General features: G+C 34.3%; 1 long non-coding RNA gene across 1 annotated transcript; it reads right to left on the reverse strand.

The window, feature by feature from the left end:
• Positions 1-3,663: 3,663 nt before the first annotated feature.
• Positions 3,664-19,851, reverse strand: LOC143228263 (uncharacterized). The gene is made up of 4 exons (XR_013015294.1): positions 19,715-19,851; positions 6,613-6,701; positions 5,460-5,679; positions 3,664-3,981 (listed from the first exon to the last, which is right to left on the reverse strand). It is a non-coding gene; the product is annotated as an uncharacterized LOC143228263 (long non-coding RNA).
• Positions 19,852-20,969: the final 1,118 nt, after the last annotated feature.

Consider the following 20,969-nt stretch of genomic DNA (forward strand, 5'->3'; position numbering starts at 1 on the left):
GCCAAGAAACATGGATGAATTGGGGGTGTCATGATGAACATTTAAAACAAGATTCCATAATTTATTGTGATAAACTGTATGGCAGCATGTAAAAAAAAAACATGTAATGGTTTCTGTAAAATAAAGGGCTAACACGTAAAATACGATGAAATTATACGGTTTTACTCTTTTTTTCTGATAACATTTTATGTCATAGACAAGTTCACTATCTAGTTTTTGTCCTTTCTGTATGAATGTTGCTTGGGTATTTCCTTGATTATTTCCATTACTCTAACTTCATGTCTATGCTTATGTAACAGCTATTTCTGATTAAAATAATCAAATAGTGAGGTTCTTAAGTGATATGGAGTCAAAGAATAGACTTTTTTAAAGAAATAAAAGCTTTCTGTATTCTCCATAAAGACAAAAAACGTCTCACAGCAGAGAGTGTAAGGCAGTTGACTTTTAAACCACACTCCAAACCAAGTCGTAGCCACACCCTCGTCAATAACTGTTTAGTTAATAAACTATTTACTGTTTTTAATGCATAAATTACTAATTTCTCCGTTGATCTGATATATATTTTTCATCTTATGCACGACAGAAAGTATTAATAATAAGAGGTGCTTTACGACTCTCCATTTATATATATATAGCAGGAGATTATTATGACATAGTTCATCTTCTTATTTGGGTTGAGGCTTAGTAACAGTGTGATAGTACGTATTATTGATTTTGTTTACAATTTATTGGTGGTATGTCGTTGTAGCAAAATACATCACAGTTTATACCAGATTGACATATCTCTACCATGGTGCTATAGATGTTGAATTACATTCGATGTGATCATTATATGGTATTTTCTATTTAGTTATTATGTATAAGTGAAGTCTTGTAAACTTTAGGCCTAATTTATGTTACTAATCATAGTTATAGACCCCTTGCGGTAAGTGGGGGTTTGAAGGTACCGTAGTACACAAATAACACTAGTTTTATGGGTTTTTTGTTTGTTGTTGTTGTTTTTTTAGTTTACCTTTTTGAAAGTTTCGCATTTGTATACAGGAATTTCAGGAGGTTTTGCGATAAACTGTCTGTAAAATGCATCAAAATTGCTAACGTTCCGATTTGTCCTAAATCACTTGTCTTGAATTTCGCGCTGCATGGTTTAACACATTCTATAGTTTCTGCAATTGTTTCAACCATGTGGTGGTTTTCCCGACATTTAAAGAATTTTTTTCTTCCTATTTTTGTTGATCGAGCAGTTAGAACGTCTGTGAAGTCGAGGATTTCTAATTCGCGTTCCATTACCACAAAAACGCGGTCATCACTTTGTGGCTGTTGTATTTACCTTAGACTTCCCCCCCCCACAGTACAGCTGTAAGTCTCCGGATTTACAACGTTAAAATCAGGTGTTCGATTCCCCTCGATGAGCTCAGCAGATAGCCCGATGTGGCTTTGCTATAAGAACAAACACGCTCTTTAGACTAGCCCAACAGTTGGTGTAAAATGCTGTTAACTAACTATCTTCTCTTTAGTCTAACATTCTAAAATTATTTCTATTGATAGAAATGATCAGACGGGACATGTGTGGTGCATGGTTTTGTAAGGGATAAAGACATTGTTTTCGAAATACAGTCATCTAATATCTCAGTCTTGGAGAATTACTTCCATTTCTCTTATTATTTGTGGTTATTTTATTGTTAATTACGTTAATCGATACTCATTCACAATGGTTAATACTTATAATAGTTTGTAATGGAAGACCCACATTTTTTCACAATAACATAATTAAAGAAACAATAATGTAATTTCAAAGTCAATTTCTGTTGGACGCCATAAGACATGTCTATTTTTATATGTATGTTATAATTTCATTTTCACAAGCCATCCAGTAGCACATCAGCATACCTGCGGACTTATAACGTGAGGAAAGCACAGATAATCCGTTATGTAGGTATGCTCTTAAGTACATACAGAAACATTTTTACAAAAGACATACATTTCGAAAATAAACCAAAAGTAATCGCACTTTCACTAAATAGGTAATTTGTATTCTTCAGATTTTTCTTGGTTTACCATAAATTAATAAACATGCACATGAAATTGGCTTATAAAACTATAGTGTAAACTGATCATTAAGTACAGATTTTTCTGATGTATTTCCTCAAGTCGACTGATAAAACTATCGCATTTAACCAGTCAGTATAAATAGCTCTGTGACATATCTCGTCAAGCAAGCTGATGAAACTATTATGTATAACCAGTCTTATGTCGTTAGTTGACTAATAAAACTATTATATATAAATATAACAATTCAGTTTAAATACTTCCCTAGTGTACCTGCTCAGGTTCGCTGATAAAACCGTGGCATACAGTATAAACAACCCTCTGATATATCATGTCAGATTCCTTTGTAATATATTTTTTTTCCAAACTGAGCATTAAAACATTGTACCACGTTTAGCACAACGGTATGTGTACGTAGCTATACTGCTATAAACCGGGTTTCGATACCTGTGGTGAGCAGAGCACAGATATATCTTTCTGTAGCTTTGTACATAATAAACAAACAAAACCTATAAATCAACTGCTTCTAGTGGCTCAGCGGTATGTGTACGGACTTAACGACACTACAAGCCGGGTTTCAATACCCGTAGTGGGTAGAGCACAAATAGTCCATTGTTCAGCTTTGTGCTTGATTGCAAAGAAACAAACTTTAGGATTTAAATTTTCTTAGTCATTTCTCTTACATCAAAGATATCTAAATTATTGACCACAAAACTTTGGGGAATACCAGTTTTGATGACCTCTAACATGTTTATCCCATCTTCTCAACATCCATACCCACGTTTAATAATCGCCATGTTGATAAGATACAGAAAAAAAATTTCAGAACTGAGTCTTCTCCAAGTTACAACTGTTATCTCAAAATAAAACAACGAAGTATTTCAACAAGTATTTTCTCATCTAGGCTCAGAATAAACCCAAAAGGCGCAGTCTCGAGAGTTGTTTAGTTTGTGACAGAATATGACATGGAAATGTTCCTAACATCTCACGCTGTTCGTTTGCTTATCAAATGCATTAAATTTGGTTTATTGTTAAGCTCAAAACTACACAATTGGTCAGCTGTGCTCCGCCAAAAACGAGTATCGATACCCGGATTTTAGCGTTGTAAGCTTTCAAATTTATCACTGAACCACTGGACAAAAGAGTGTATACGTTCAATATCATTGATTTAAAATCAATTAATGCATCTTTCATTTTTTTTAAATTTAGCTACATGTCATTGATAAATATGTAAATGTATATATATATTTATGATAAATGTATGGTGTGAGAACAAATAAACTCCTATAGAAATTTTTGTTTGGAATATTTTCATTTATACTTTCTGTGATTTTAATTATTTTAAACAATTAATAATATCCCATATAGTTGTTCCAAGAAATTTAGTTTGAAATAGATTTCAAGGACAAAGTACATTAATTGAAAGCGAATCCAAAAAGATATGATAGTATTTACACTTAATAACTTTGCGAAGTACTTGTTTCGAAACATGACGAACTTTTTTAAAACAAAGAACGGGTTCGCTTTTTTTTTCTCTAAAGTATTTCACACTTATATATATAAACGAACATTTTTTTTCTGTAGCTCTGTTACGAATTATGAATTGTTATACTCGTTTATTGTAAATAACATCTGTATACATAAGCTTTGTTATTACCAGAAGACTAAATTAACTAACATGTGAATGGAAACAAGGATTTCTGTTAACGGAGTCCGACAGACTCTCGTGTGACCTCACTTTTCGTTTTCACACATGTATAAGCTTACACATCAAACCACGTGCTCTCTTCAACAGACTTGCGTCGCTGCTTCTTCTCGAGTATTTCGGGTTGATTTGCTTAATAATCCCCACCAACAGTTTGTCAACGTTGTAGTTAATGGCAGCAGAAGTTTCTATGAACTTGGCTTCGTATTTGTTGGCCAAGGCGCGGCCCTCTATTAAGAGGAAAACGTAAAAAGAGAGAGAATAATTATCAACAACAATTCCGTAAAATCAAACCCATAAACGTAATGGTAACATGATCAGTATGTAACGTTAGGAACTGCTCTTATTAAGATGGTAACATGATCAGTATGTAACGTTAGGAACTGCTCTTATTAAGATGGTAACATGATCAGTATCTAACGTTAGGAACTGCTCTTAAGATGGTAACATGATCAGTATCTAACGTTAGGAACTGCTCTTATTAAGATGGTGACATGATCAGTATGTAACGTCAGGAACTGCTCTTATTAAGATGGTAACATGGTCAGTATCTAACGTTAGGAACTGCTCTTATTAAGATGGTAACATGGTCAGTATCTAACGTTAGGAACTGCTCTTATTAAGATGGTAACATGGTCAGTATCTAACGTTAGGAACTGCTCTTATTAAGATGGTAACATGATCAGTATCTAACGTTAGGAACTGCTCTTATTAAGATGGTGACATGATCAGTATCTAACGTTAGGAACTGCTCTTATTAAGATGGTAACATGGTCAGTATTTAACGTTAGGAACTGCTCTTATTAAGATGGTAACATGATCAGTATGTGACGTTAGGAACTGCTCTTATTAAGAAAGAATAAAAAATATTAATAACATGTCCAAACTTTGAACTTAGAAATATAATGCCAACATTATCAATGTATAATAACGTACGCGTTTGAACGGTAAGCTTTAGAGCTTACAAAGGAAAAATTCGAGATTCAATCCCTGCAACGGACACAACTCTACACATGTAATAAACACATGAAATCTAATGTTATGAATTAATATAAATGTAGTGAAACTGGAATATAGACAGTTTTCTGTCAGCAGCCAACAACAAGAAGAAAGATTTATTCCTGTATATTTAGATAATCAGGTGATTAGAGTGCTTGACTCGTCATCTGAGGGTCGAGGGTTCGAATCCCCGTCAAATCAGATATGCTCGTCCTTTTAGCTGTAAGGACATTATAGGTGAGGGTCAATCCAACTATTCGTTGGTAAAAGAGTAGCGCAAAAGTTGGCAGTGGGTGGTGATAACTAGCTGTCTTCCATCTAGTCTTACACTGCCAAATTAGGGACAGCTAACGCTGACAGCACTCGTGTAGTTTTGCGCGTAATTCAAAAAAACAAACAAACGCAGACGATAAGTGTTATGTATATATATATTATTTATCTTATATATGTCGTTTACCTCAGTTATTAACCGTACGTTGTATTTTATGTAACGAAAAACGTGAAAAGCGAACTATTATGCTAACAAATGATTGTCGTAAGTTGTTAGTTTGAATTAAAACATTATATATATTTGTCTTGACAATTTTCTCCACACTGAATGTTTTATAAAATATCAGTTCTTTAGAATAACTATAAATAACATAATAATAGAATACTTCCAATCAAATCACTAATTACAATCAAATCATATGATGGAAGAACAACTCACCTTCATTGGAAATCGTCCTGCATCTCACGAGGTCGACTTTGTTACCTACGAGCACTACAGCTTTCAACGTGTGTAAGTTCGAAGCTTGATGTTCGAAATACCTCGCTTCTAGGCAGCGAAGAAGAGCAAGCACTCTAGCCGCAGTTTTAAAACTTTCGCTGTCGTTAATAGAATAGACGACAACAAAAGCGCCCGTTGACGAGTAGGTGATGTCATCGAGCTGTGAATGTGGTAGTTAAAGAGTGAATATCGTAATCTTTAAACTAGGTATTTAAATAACTGTAAAATAACAAATGAATTTTCAGTGTTCATAAGTTGATAAAATAAAGTTTATATGGCCATTTAGTTTGTGGTCTTACTGATTTTTTTGTTTTGTTTGTTTCTTTTTTATATTTCGCGCAAAACTACACGAGGGCTATCCGTCCCTATCCGTCCCTAATTTAGCAGTGTAAGACTAGAGGGAGGGCAGCTAGTCACTACCACCCACCGCCAACTCTTGGGCTACTCTTTTACCAACGAATAGTGATATCGACCGTCACATTATAACACCACCACGGCTGAAAAAGCGAGCATGTTGGGTGCGACCGGGAATTCGAACCCGCGACCCTCAGATTACGAGTCGAACGCCTTAAGCCACCTCGTCTGCTGATTTTTATTTATTATCTTGATTTAAACAGTCACTCTTTCATTTAAAACTAAGAATCAGTAGGTAATAATATATATATATTGAAATGTTATATCTATGGATGTGAAATTAGCACTGAGTGATTTCTTAATTTAACAAAAAAGTTTAAATTATACATTGTGGCTAAATCGTCTCATTACTAAGCTTCTGTTTGACTAAATTCGTAAATGGATAACGCTATCTTCTCAGGATCGAATGCGGGTCTCCTGCACTACTTTAGTCTGCGCAACAACACTTGTGCTTTGACAAGGACTCCACCTGTTTCGTGGGGAGTGATGTCATCCTAGGCCATGCGTCTTTAACTCCGCATTATCAGATCTAAAACATATATTCCACTTGGCTTTTTCACAAGTTTTAGTTATTTAATGAACAATTTGTGTACTTCACTAAAATACATAGCATTCACTGAATTTGCTTATAAAACTAAAATATAATAGCTAATACATATGTTTTTATCTATTTTCCTACCCAGCTATCAGGGCGATTTGATGTTTCAAATGTTAATTTGTTCTCTTCTCCATTCAGATCTATGGATACAGTATTTTCCTGGAAGAAACCTGAAAAAGTAGAAAACAGTATTTACTTACTAGTACAAATCATATCTTAAATATATTAATTTCGAAAGTAAGAGAAATATTATGTTTAAATAAATGTAAAAATAATATCTTCAGTAACACTTTTCATTTCTGTATATAATTTATATTAAATTTTATATTAACGGTTTAAAATGAGTAATATTTCAGTCTCTTCAACATGAATTATTAGTGAAATGTTTAAATTTTTTTAAACGAAATGACCAGAAACGTCATTTGTACCATTAGCATCACTATCACCACTAGCAGTAACTAAAGAATTGTAGTGGAGAAACTGTGACGTTAAACTGTCCTTTCCTACTCCGTCTAAGCCAAGCAAAACCACAGAATGTCGATTACGGTCACTGATATCTGACTGACTAGGAAAGCTGGATCCGGAACCAGAGAAAACGCGATCTCGTGGCCCACTGCTAGACCTGGAGTCCGCATAAGGTCGGTTCATAAGAGCATTTCTCAAACAAACAATACCTTTGCTAGACAGATTGAAACAATGGCAATAATAACAGACATCTAATAACTCATATAAAGCCCAGTCATTATTTGTTTCATTTAAAACGTATGCGATATGCTTTTTTCTGTTTTCTAATGACCAGCAATCCTTCTTTTTGGTCCCTCTAACCGATGTTCTGAAATATTGTGGAGACCGTGGAATTTGTCCAGTGTCGGAATGGCCATGAGTAAAGGTTCTTTGTACATACCCTAGCACAGAGTGTTCGTAACTATAGGACTTACAGCACTTTCTTTGATGCATTTCAGACTTAGAAACGTTCAAACAGCAGGAATTCTTGTTTTGTGATTCTCTTGGCAACTCCAAAGCATGGTTAAAAAATACACTATTGGTTTCAGGAGCCAAATAAAGTTTATCAGTTTTACGGTCAGCTGCAGAGTTTGTACATTTTGTAGATTTTGCCTGAGTAAAAGAACAATAACTCAGCCAAAGGTCGGGTACACTACAGGTAAATATTCCAGGACAACAAACCAAAGTACCAACAGGAACCGAGTTGGACAACCGTTTGGAATTTGGCCAAAACATGATTTACCTTAGTGCTAAGAAGTGGCTTAGAAAAATACTTTGTATAGCACTGACAAATTCTTTACGAGTCTAATAATGTCATTAGAACATTCAGTTTTCTTTTAACGACGAGAAACCGATTAACATCTCTGTCAACGTCGTAGCGTTGCTTTCTTTTATACGAACTATACTTAACCTGTTAACAGTGAGCCGAGAATTTAGGACAATCGTGTAAATCACATGCAGAGAATGAAACACTTTTTCCTGGTCAACTTATGGTATTTGTCATCACTTTTACTGAAATCGTAATAACTACTGAATACACTAAATCCAAGAGATTACAGTCACGTGATTTTTGTTGTTTTTTGTGGGTTTTTTTAGCTGAGCTAGATTTCTCGTTTAATAGTGAAACTTAAGAAAATGTAGAACTTACTCTTTATCTCTCGATATGTTTTCTGGTTGTTGTTTTTTTTTGCAGTTTTTATTACAAACATCATTACATATTTATCTGTGAAGGTTTGTTTGCTTGTTTTTGAATTCCGCACAAAGCTACTCGAGGGCTATCTGTGCTAGCCGTCCCTAATTTAGTAGTGTAAGACTAGAGGGAAGGCAGCTAGTCATCACCACCCACCGCCAACTCTTGGGATACTCTTTTACCAACGAATAGTGGGATTGACCGTCACATTATAACGCCCCCACGGCTAGAAGGGCGAGCATGTTTGGCGCGATGGAGATGCGAACTCATGACCCTCAGATTACAAGTCGCACGCCTTAACACGCTTGGCCATGTCGGATCCATGAAGGAAATACCCCTTTGGTGTAACAGTTTCAGGGAAGAATAATACTTTACCAATTTGCCTAAGACAATAAAACTATACAAATAAACTTATTATAAAACATAATTGTTTCGTGGAACAGTTCTTGGATATGTTCATGAGACTAATATAATTTTATTGGTTCAGTCTATCAATCAACCAGAATCAAACATTGTGTTCTAATAAATCAATGATAAGCTATCTCGTCAGTTAGCTGGTTTCCTGGACGGCCAGTCGCTGATAATTCTAAGCAGATTCAGTTAATATTTTGAAAACAAAAGACACGATATCATGAGAGTAAACTTTTTGGCATTTGATTAAAGTTTAATATGCTTTAAACCATTTCACGAACACGTAACACGGACAATATATTATTGTTACCTGCACGTTTAGTTGGCATACAGTCCAAAGAAACGCTACTATACCTTACCAATTTCGGTAACTGTGTAGTAGAACTATTAACAATAGTAATACGTATCTTTCTATTCGTCTTCGTTTTATAACATAACCCTTAAACGTAACGATTTTTGTATAGAGTTAAGGTAGAGACAAACTCAAACACTAAACAGTTAAATTTAATTCGATTTTTCGAGTCAAAGACACATAACTGTGGTGTAAAAGTGTTTATCTAGCTAAAATCAGTGCACTTTTCGTCCGTAACAGTGACAAGTGTGACAGTCAATACAATCAACACATAAAAAATATTCAAAACTAAGTAAGATAACATCATATTTAAAATGATAAATATTTCGTTGACTATGTAAGTCTGAACTACTGGCTTTGTAACACTGACAAATATTATTACAGAATAATTTTGAAATCAAGAGGCCAACATGTCTTCAGCAAGCAATTCCAATATGGTCACTTTTGACACCAGAATAATTGTTAAAAACACAAAACAAAATCGAAAATTGTCTGTATCACTGCTTGGAATCTGTAAAGATACAATTTGTACCAAATTCCTTGAAAATTAGTTGACATAAACAGTAAATATCGCTTTCCTTGTTGAAAATGAGATCAAAGAACAAAAATTCCCAAATTTTTAATATCTCTTTTTCGACACTGACGAGAGTATCTTTGTACTAAACTCATTTAAACTGCTCGAAATATAGGTAAGCAACCAAACAAAACCCCTAAAATTATTCAACCTTTTGGTCTCATAAAATGACCAAATATAGGCATATCGTAGATTCTTGTATGAATATGTGTGGGACCTGTAAACAAAGTATATTTCTATCAAATTCCATTAAAACTGGCAAAAGGATGGTGAAAAAATTGGTAAAATCATCTTTAAAGTTTGCGTTTTTGTGACTTCTTGACCCCTATAATAACTACAAATAAGCAAGTCCACTACTTTTCTTTGTCAATGTGTGGGACCTGTAGAAAAATATCTTTGTACAATAGCCAATGTAAATTGATCAAAATTTGGTCGAGTAGTTTATCAACTTTCCTCCCACAAATTATGCTTTATTGTGAGCTCTGACCTTTTTAAACATACTCAAATGAATAAATACAACTCAATGTGTTAGACGCATAAACATTGATATTTTTGTCAACTTTCATCTTACCTGCTGTAAATAAGACCGCACAGGAGCCCAAAACATATGTTTGGATTGTCTGATCCTGCAAACGCCTTAAAAATACTTAAATTTAAAAAAAATAGAAAGTTCTCGGGACGTATTGGACAAATATATAACCATACTAAGAAGTGAATGAATCACTGTCGACTGAAAAACATTCGGAAGAAATAAAAAAGAAGAAAAACAGTATGTCCGTCTGTGAAGACATAACCATAAGACCCTCACTTAGCAGCAGTAACAAATATCAGCACAGAATCGTTTCAAAACCATAAGACCCTGAATTAGTAACACTGACAAGTACAGCACAATGTTTTAAGCTGTAACATTCTAGCTTAGTGACACTAACGAATATCATCACAAAACTGATTTAAAACTACAAGACCCTGACGTCGTAACACTGACAAATATTAACAAAGAATTATTTTAAACCTAAAAGACCCTGACTCACTAAAACTGACAAATGTTAACAAAGAAATATTTAAAAACTGCAAGACCCTGACGTTGTAACACTGACAAATATCAGCACAGAATTTTGTTTAAAGCTGCAAAATCCTGACTTAGTAACACTGACAAATATTAACAAAAAATTATTTTAAACCTAAACGACCCTGACTCACTAAAACTGACAATTGTTAACAAAGAAATGTTTAAAAACTGCAAGACCCTGACTTAGTAACACTGACAAATATTAACAAAGAGCCCCCAGTGGCACAGCTGTACATCTGCAAACGCTCATCGCTAGAAATCGGGTTTCGATACCCGTGGTAGGGAGAGCACATATAACCTATTGCATTAGCTTTTTGCTTATTTTCAAACAAGGAATTATTTTAAAACTGCAAGATACTGACTTAATACACTGGTAAATATCAACACTTTGTGTCTTACTTTAAGATTTTGATTTCATGATGTGTTTTTTTCCACAATTCAGGTACATCTCGTTATGGCATAATATATAGATGACAACAATATCCACTACTAACTAATCTTCGTTGTGGTAATGAGAGGATTGTATCGTTCTATTCATTCTACTTGTTACGTAATGCTGTCAGTTCAACCAACAACTTAAGTGCCATAAAAAATAGCTTTCGATGTTTTAGTTCTTTATTTGTATTTTAAAAACTACAAAACATTAACAACTGAAGCTTTCTGTACTTTGGTTAGATACAAAAGTTTTTGAAAACTTGAAACCATTTGAGGATTATCTGAAATATTGAAAATTCAAAGAAGGTTATTTTTTCTTTTCTTGTCATCATGTAATGTTTTATGTAATTCGAGTAATGGCAGTTCTACAAAATCGTAAACAACTTCTTATATCAGCGTTGGGAGTTCAACTATATCACAAATCCCTTGTTTTGTAATGGTTACTTACTGGTTTGTACACAAGCACGTGCCGGTTTACATCTCTCAGGTTGATAGCCTAATAGACTGAGTAAGGTTGTTGACATTCCAAGCATGAGAATTGATTTGGATCATAAGGTTCTTACGGTTGTTTATTTCTGATTGCGTATTCTCACCAATAATGAACATAAGTATCCACAAATGTAATACAGTTATGAACTAACTCATATAGCCATACAGGTAGGACCAAAAATATCATTACTATTATTGTATTATGTAAAGAATTTACCAATTTCTATAATTTCTAATAAGTAGAATACAAGCAGTTATTTCATATTTCTCTCTTTCTGACACACACACACATGTTCAACGAAATGTTTTTTTCACCTGAAAACAGAAAGAAGGAAGAAAAAAATCCGCGTTCGAGTACTGGAATAGAAGTAAAGCTCTTTAAATATTCTGTTTACATAATGTACGTTCGTTAGTTCAAAAGAAAACAAAACCTCAATCCGAGAACAAGCATGAACCTTCTTACTTCACATTATTTATGCAGTAGTGTCAATCTTTCTTCAACAAAAGCGCATCATTTAATTCTGTAAGTTTGTAAAAGTCTACTTTCATAGATGAATAAAAAAACAATCCAAAATTTGTCTTCATGGTGCTTTTGGTGAAGAAATGAGCTACTAGACTTTCATCTTTTTCAGTCGAACGATTTTCGTCAAATTGAAAGGATACTAGTAAATAATACAGATTTATAACATAAGTTTTCCCTGTGATAGAGCTCTCAAGTTTGGACTTGGTGGTCAGTATTCAAATCGCTGCGATATCACCAAATATTCCACGCACTTTAAGCTGTAATTGTTTTATAAGAATGACCATCAACCCTCAGCACGGATGGTAGGTTGTATGGTTCTACTCACTCATTGCCTTCCCTCTGACTAGTTGTTCAAAATTAAGGACGACCGTAGATAGTCTTAGTATCTTTCCTAAAAATACAAGTTATATGAATCTTTATCAATATAAAGATAAGAAAACACGTTTATTATAAAATATAAAATATAGGGATATATTTTCTATAATTCAGTGTCTTTTAACGAGTACTTGTATGGATCAAGCTTGGCTTAGTGGCTAGGATTCTGGGCAGCATATTGGAATTTTCAGGTTTCGAGCTAGCGGTATGCCCCTGAATGCGCTCTGCACTTTTATTGGTAAGAACTTTATAGAGTAGCTATTAGGCTAACAGTAAGCGACAGTTGATGATTTTCAATTGCCCTTGTTGTGGTCAACAATTCAAAATTAGGGACCACTACCTCTGCTCCTTGGCCTTAGTCCAAATGTTTTATAAGTTACTGTTCAAGTTGAAAATACCAAATAATATTTCTAATGTTTAAAATCTCTTCATAAAATAATTGATTCATGTTTTTTTATCCTTTTCTAGTATTTTACATCCTCACGTTTCCATACAGAAGCTAAATCCAATAACATGTCAAATTAAAACAGTATTATAATACTTCTTCATGACGTGTAAAACACGTGCAACGTAAGTCCTAGATATGATTTTAAGACTCATAATCTGATTACTGTAGAAAATTAAAGTTGTCGGGGTTTGAGATGTTTACATTATACCCACTAATCTACGTCATTGTTCCATTTCTCACCATACTATTTAGAAAACGGGAACAAATTAACGTAAAAACAATCATGCCATGAAACAAGAGACAAGCATGTAATTTACGAGAAGGATAATCCTTGTTTGCTTCCTATTGTATTTACATGTTTTCATGAACTCCTGCTGAGAAATAACATGCTGCAACTTAATGGTATGTTTGTTTCAGCGAAGAGGTACAACACAAGCTATATGTACTCTGTCCACAAGAGAATCGAACCTCGAATTATATCGTTATTAGTCTGCCACTTACGGGTGACTTACCATGCCTCCGATAACGTTTTTGGTTTGTTTGTGTGTTTATTTCAGTACAAAGTTTCACCACAGGTTATCTGAGCTTTGTCCATCGTGAGAACTCAAGCCCCTGATTTTAGCTTTCTGAGTCTATAAACTCGCCGTTGGCCTACAGGAAGACTGAACTTAAGCAAAAATAATAATAACAAACAAGTGTTCAGAATATATAGAAACTTCCATTTCACATGTTGTAAAGATATCACGTGTCTTATATTAGGAACATAATCTCATCTAGTTGGCTTAGTATTCGCACGTGCTTACAAACACGAGTCAATGGCCACGAGTGAAAAACGTGTCAGTAATGGATTTGCAGTTTTATCCTTTGCTTATTTCTTCCGCTTGTTTTCTTTTCTGCCTAGAAAAGTCTCCCATTTCGGAACTTGTTATTTAGCAAGTTACACAAACTGGATTAAATACCTACCTTCCTACACACACATATCTTTCGAGAATACAATAGTAACCACATTAATAACAAAAGGTTTGTTTGTTTGAATTTTGCGCAAAGCTACACGAGGGCTATCTGCGTTAGCCGTCCTTAATTTAACAGTGTAAGATTAGAGGAAAGGCAGCTAGTCATCACCGCTCACCGCCAACGCTTGAGATACTCTTTTACCAACGAATAGTGGGATTGACCGTCACATTATAACGAACCTACGGCTGAAAGGGCGAACATATTTGGTATGATAGGGATTCGAACCCACGACCCTCGGATTACGAGTTGAGCGCCCTATACATCTGGCCTTACCGGGCCTGATAACAAAAGGAATATTTGTCTCCCATTTATTTATTTATTCTACTATCTGTGTCATTATCCTTCCTTTTGAAACAAAATTGTATCTTTGGATTTACTTTATTTCTTACCTTCTGACAGCGGCCTATATAGGTAGGGGCTAAAATGGGTTCAGCCACAGGGCCCTTGTTCTTAATGAAAGCCCATTGATAATTTTATTCTACGTATAATAACACGGGATGTAGGGCCCACAAAAATGATTAGCGCCTCGGCCCAGACAACCTTAAATCCGCCACTGCCTTCAGAAACTGAATAAGTTCTACAACTTCTCCACTGGAACTGTCTAAACATGGCTTGATGGCCGCCAAATGTAAGTTAACAACAGTTTTCCAAATGTCGAAATTTTAAACGATATTTTGAGAAGAAACACACTTGTCTAGTTGAGTGAAAACCAAATCAGAACACAATAGTAATTTAACTTTTTTAATTTGCGCCATTTTACCACAATAACTTTTGTTTGTTTATGGCAAAGTTACTAAGGTTTCCTACCACTGGCCCCATAAAGCAGGCAAATGGCCGAACCACTGCCAACTATTAGGCTCCTCTTCTTATCGACAAATAACTGGATTTTCCACCAATCTATACTATCCCCGTACTTGAAAGAATGAACACGTTCAGCACCTGGTTTCGATCTCATGACCCTCATATTACGAGTTGAACACCCTAACCACCAAATCATTCTAGGCCCACGAATAAGATGCAGTTTTAATTAATTTAGTTTGTTTTGGACATTCGTTTAAAGCTGTTTGTTTGTTTTGTTTGTTTTGGAATTTCGCACAAAGCTACTCGAGGGCTATCTGTGCTAGCCGTCCCTAATTTAGCAGTGTAAGACTAGAGGGAAGGCAGCTAGTCATCACCACCCACCGCCAACTCTTGGGCTACTCTTTTACCAACGAATAGTGGGATTGACCGTCACATTATACACCCCCACGGCTGGGAGGGCGAGCATATTTAGCGCGACGCGGGCGCGAACCCGCGACCCTGGATTACGAGTCGCACGCCTTACGCGCTAGGCCATGCCGGGCCACGTTTAAAGCTATACAAAGGCTAACGCGCTAGCCGTTCCTTCTTTGTAACTGATAAACAAGAGAGAAAGCAGCTTGTCGATAGCACACACTGCAAACTATTGGACTACTTTAATTAAATAGTGAAATTAGACCATTAATATTATAGCGCTTCCATAGCCCCAAAATTCAGAGCGCGATTTTATTTTTTTGTCGCAACGAGACTTGAATCACGAACTCTGGGATCCACAATTTGGCATGCTAGTTACTAGGTCAAGCATGGCCTTACAATTTAAAAAAAAAAAACAAGCAAACATTAATTAATTAGACAGTTCAGAATATAAGTACATTTCTCACAAAAAGTTACTAAATTTAACAACATATATATGAATTAACCGGTCCAGTTGTGTAATTTTTGGTAACAAAGCAGGGTTCGCAAAAGATTGTAAACAATGGAATAAAATATAGGGATCTACATATAGATATACAGCATATATAGATATATATAGATAGATAGATATACAGTATATATAGTGTGTACATGTGTTTCACATAATCAAGATTTAAAAATTAAAACTCAAAACTATTAAAGTCACTCAAGAAAATCAAAATTATAATATGAAAAGAAATTCAATATCGCGCTGGTAAAATACATTAAACAAGAAAATAAACAATTACATCATTCCTCACGAATGTACAAAACGTATCATAATCATCTTACTATAATGGAACAGTTGCTTATATAATACTGGAAAAACTTTTTATTACGCGATGTGCATCTTCCAACTTCGCGAATTTTATACCATGTGGGCATGTAGATTTGCAGTAGGGGTCATAAGGCTGCAAATCGCTCATAGCCACCATGCACTGTCATCTCTATCAATTGTTGGCACCCCAAGTGAGCACTGGCGCCACTGGTAATATGCTAGTGTTTTATAAAGAAAAGTGTCTACAGACAAAACTCTTAAAAGCGTTAGGGACATTCTGTCTACCAGACATAATCCAAAGTACATGTAAACAACTTTTTGTTTTGTTTGCTTATAGCAAAGCCACGTCGGGCTATCTGCTGAGCCCACCGAGGGAAATCGAACCCCTGATTTTGCGTTGTAAGTCCGAAGACATACCGCTGTACTAGCGGGGAACGCATGTAAACAACGAGAATAATAATAAAAAGATCAAATAGCGGTTACGTAATGGGTCTTTTAACACCTACTACCAATGGCTGTACACAGTGGCGTAGTGAAGAGGGTACAGCGAGAGGAATTTGTCTCTGGGAACCAGATTCTTCTTGGTGTAATCAGTGTTGTGAAAGAATCAAAAAGCGTCACCAACAAGAAGTTTTTCGAAAACCTAATCTCACAATATCCACGTATAAGCTTTACATGCGAGATGTTTTACGTATTATAATTTATCCTGAACGAATCTCAGATTTATTATGTCACATATTACGATTTCAACTAGCTTCAAATTTTAATTTTAATTTAGAAGTTAAATGAATGTCTATATGTAACACATTTATGGTATATGCCAACAAGATTGGTGTGGTTTGGTTTTTGAATTTCGCGCAAAGCTACTTGAGGGCTATCTGCGCTAGCCGTCGCTAATTTAGCAGTGTGAGGCTAGGGGGAAAGCAACTAGTCATCACCACCCACCGTCAACTCTTGAGCTACTCTTTTCCCAACGAATAGAGGATTGATTGCAACATTATTACACCCCCACGACTGAAAGGGCGAGCATATTTGGTGTGACGGGGTTCAAACACGCGACCCTAAGATTACAAATCGAGCACTCTAACCACCTGGTCATTTCTTTCTTATCACAAATATATTTTAATAAACAAAAACAACAATACAATTTATAATTATAATGATTATAATGATTTCTATACAACAGTTTTACAAACCAACAGGAGTGTATGTGTTTTTCTTGTAGCAAAGCCACATCGGGCTATCTGCTGAGCCCACCGAGGGGAATCGAATCCCCTGATTTTAGCGTTATAAATCCGTACTGACGGGAGGTAACAAACAAACAATACTGCGTCTTCTATCTGGTCTGTAACTGAATCTTTTATGATGGTTTTGGCAAAAATATTCTATTTTATTACACAGGTACACTTTTCTTGACTGGAAACAAGCTAGCTTCTTCACTTGTGAGTTCTGTCTTTGTTGTTTTTTCAACGAAAATATCTAATGTCTTTATAAAAATACTAATGTCCCAAAGTTACTTCTCTGAAGTTAAACGGTTTATAATGTTCGAAATCTATAACCATCCTGGTTAAACATCTGTAATTTTCCGATTGGTTTGTGTTTATCATAATTATAGCTTCCAAGGCTAAACTAACTGTACTAAACCAACAACGAAAACTCTCTTCGCGCGTCAATTTATAAACTTTAATACGAGGTTCTCGAAAGTTCAGTTGACAATAGTATTGGCAATTACTATTATTTTACATACACACATTGTACATTGTTGATTCTTACGCTTAGAATCTTCTGAAACTTAGTGAATAGGCGGTACTTTCAGAAACCACATTTAACAAAATAAGTTAATGCATTTCTAAATATATATTAAACTGAAATAAACATAGATATTAAAATAAATATATAAAGAGTAAGTCCGTTACAGATGGAAGTAAATAACTTAGTTTTCTTAGAACTCCAAATAAAAAACATCTTTGCCACATCTGTTTCCCGTAAGAAATTATTCATTGGCTTATACACTTGATTTAATAGTTTCATACTAGACTCGTTCAAACATAGCCTTGTTCTACACTAAGCAGAGTGTATGACATCTTATGTGACTACTTCTGTCTTCACTCAAAACTTTCAAAAATTCATAACATGTTACAAAGTAATGGTCATATCATCTTGATTTATAATATAACACGAACATTTTCAACGAAGAAAATAAAAACTACCAAAACGCCATACAGTCTATGAATTTTTATAACTCCTTTCATCGGCAAACAAAGTTTAAAACTCATTTATAAAGATTATTTATAAAGGACTTCTCTTGTAATAGGATACAGTTATGATACTTGTTACAAAAGAAGTTAACAACTTTAAGGATTTCTAAGATTTTATAACCATTAAAGTTAAATTTATGTTCTAACAACTTTTTGTTATTACTGTGAACAAGTGAGTACTATTTTTAATCGGGAAATAACTATTCATTTCTTTATTTTATTAAGTGCAAACTATACAACGGACTATATAGGCTGGGCCCACCAGAGGTATCGAAACCCGGTTTTTAAGCATTATAAACCTTGATAACGCTGAACCATTGGCGTGGGGACTTTCAAATAGAATGTAGGAAAGTATACTATTTCTGGAAGGTAAAAGTCAGATACTTAAAGCTCTGTTTGAGGCTGTATGACGTCAGAAAAAGTCTTTTATGAAAAATTGCTAATTGGACTCTCCTCTTTATAAGAACATTATCTATATTTAAATAATGATGAGTGTGTTCACTCTTTTCTATTGTACGTTATATTGAATAAGTAAGAAAGAAACTGAAATTGAGGTTATTGAAAGAAATTATGTCATTAGTATAACGAAAAGTAAAACCATATGAGCCGGTTTTCTTACTTCTTTAGAAAGGGCGTTTCCATAAAAATACAAATAAATATTTGATGAAAAACCGACCTCCGTAAGGCTTGATCTCAGAAGTTTTTGCTGCGCCTTTTTCTATGAACAAGCTTTGTATTGATTGTATATATATACCATAGTTAACGACTCTAACTGGTTATTGTTGTTTACTTTTTCGACAATAAAGTGAATATATGCGACTTGTACGTAGGCTTTCCTCATTAGTTCTGTCTGGCATTTTTATTATTACCGGTATAAATACTTTTATAGCTTGATTTCTTTAAAACTTGTATCCCGTAATGACCACATCCACATCTGTTGCCTTGGTAACATGCCGAGCGTTTACTACTTTACTCTTTCAAGCGAGCTTTCAACATGATGCTTCTGATATTTGTCCGTCTATATCTTTACGGAACATCTACTAGTTGTCCTTACAGTTCGTAATTATTACTGAATTTTTACGATGGTCTCTACGTATAATATATTACAATAATACCAGGATCGTTGACAACTTTTAGTGAAGAACTTCTCCAACTACCAGAAACGAAATCTTTGAATTTTCCAAAGTTCTTTTAAATGTTCGGGGTTAATGAACCTCGTTGAATTTCTCATAAGGAAACGTAATTTCATAAAATTTGCAAGTGAGTTGAGGAAATGGAGGATATCTGCTCCCAAATACCGCACGTGGCCTGATTGACTCAGAAATACGTTTATAACAGGAGAACCGGCAGGATAAATTAAGAAATTATGGCGAATTTTTAAATTATCTAAATTTTAAGCTAGTAAATGAAAAGACTGTGCATAGCTTTTGATACAAAATGCAAAGAATAGTTATTTAACCAAAGACGCAAGAGTAATTTACGATTGCCTTTTTCTGACTAAGATATATTTTACCTCAATAACTCTTCCTGATAGCCACTTGAGATCCCCAATAATTATGTTTAAATCTAACTTTTTTACTTAACAGCAAACGTTATATTAACTCACAATGACGAGCGCTTCTCACTCAGCACAGGGGATGTCGTAGCCTCGAGATACCAACGTGCACCATTACACAGATAGAATAAGTATTTGCTCTCCAGAACAACAAAAGCTGCTAGAAGAAAGTTAAGATAATGATTTTCCGAACCACGTGTTTTGTGAAAATTGCACAAATTCAGATTAATTTTAAAAATTTAAAAGTCTTTGCATTAATTTAACTATTTTTACTCAGATGTAGCTATATTTTATTGTTAAAATATTTATAAAATCTAAGATTTTCATTATTTGTTTACAATATATTCGTTTTAATTTATTTCTTACTTGGGTGTTATAATTTGTTTTTCCTTGTTCTTATTTTTGGTCATTAATTTACAGTAGTTATAAATTCAAAACAAAGGATTTTTAATGTTTTTAGTAGTACTCATGAATTGGTCTCAATGTTGCTACGAGCAAAAAATAAAGAAATAGAATGAATCGAGTGTTTACCACAAACCAGTCATTTCCAAGTTATCTTTTAGTTTGTCGAAACAGATGTGATTATATTAATATGATCGTATTTTATCCTTTTATTCCACATCTTTACCCAGACAGACTCATACCAAGATTAAAATATGTTTTCAAAAATTACAGTTGAAATAATATATTAAAATAATTCTCCATGAAGTCAAGTTTCAGTTGAATAGTTCAAAACTTCTATGAACCTTAAACGTTCTTGCATCAGTTACCTCGAATGGGATGCCAAATTGTTCGTATAGGTGAAAGAGGTAAAATATTCTACAGTCTCTTGCTGGAAGTTTCTGTTAGTGGTCCCAACGTAACCTTTTAAATAGAATAGAAACTTAAGTTATAGAAGAGGAGAACTGCTGCATTTTGAAATTCAATGGAAAGTTTCGTTTTCATAACCAAAAGGAATTCCTATAGACGCATCTCAGATATATATAAGGATAAGCTATTTCAAATAACTACAATTTTAAATCTTAATAACGAGAACTTACCATATTGATAAGGAAGATAGTTATCGAATATTTATCTGTTGCTTGTGTTGCTATTAACATTATTTAATTTACTTATAAGTTGTTTAATACTTTCTTCAATAATAATAACATGAAATCTTTATTTTCTTCAAGAACCTAACTAACATTTGATAGCCAGATAACATTTGAGTCGT

This window comes from Tachypleus tridentatus, chromosome 10 (assembly GCF_004210375.1).
Source record: "Tachypleus tridentatus isolate NWPU-2018 chromosome 10, ASM421037v1, whole genome shotgun sequence".
Classification (NCBI taxonomy): Eukaryota; Metazoa; Arthropoda; class Merostomata; order Xiphosura; family Limulidae; genus Tachypleus; species Tachypleus tridentatus.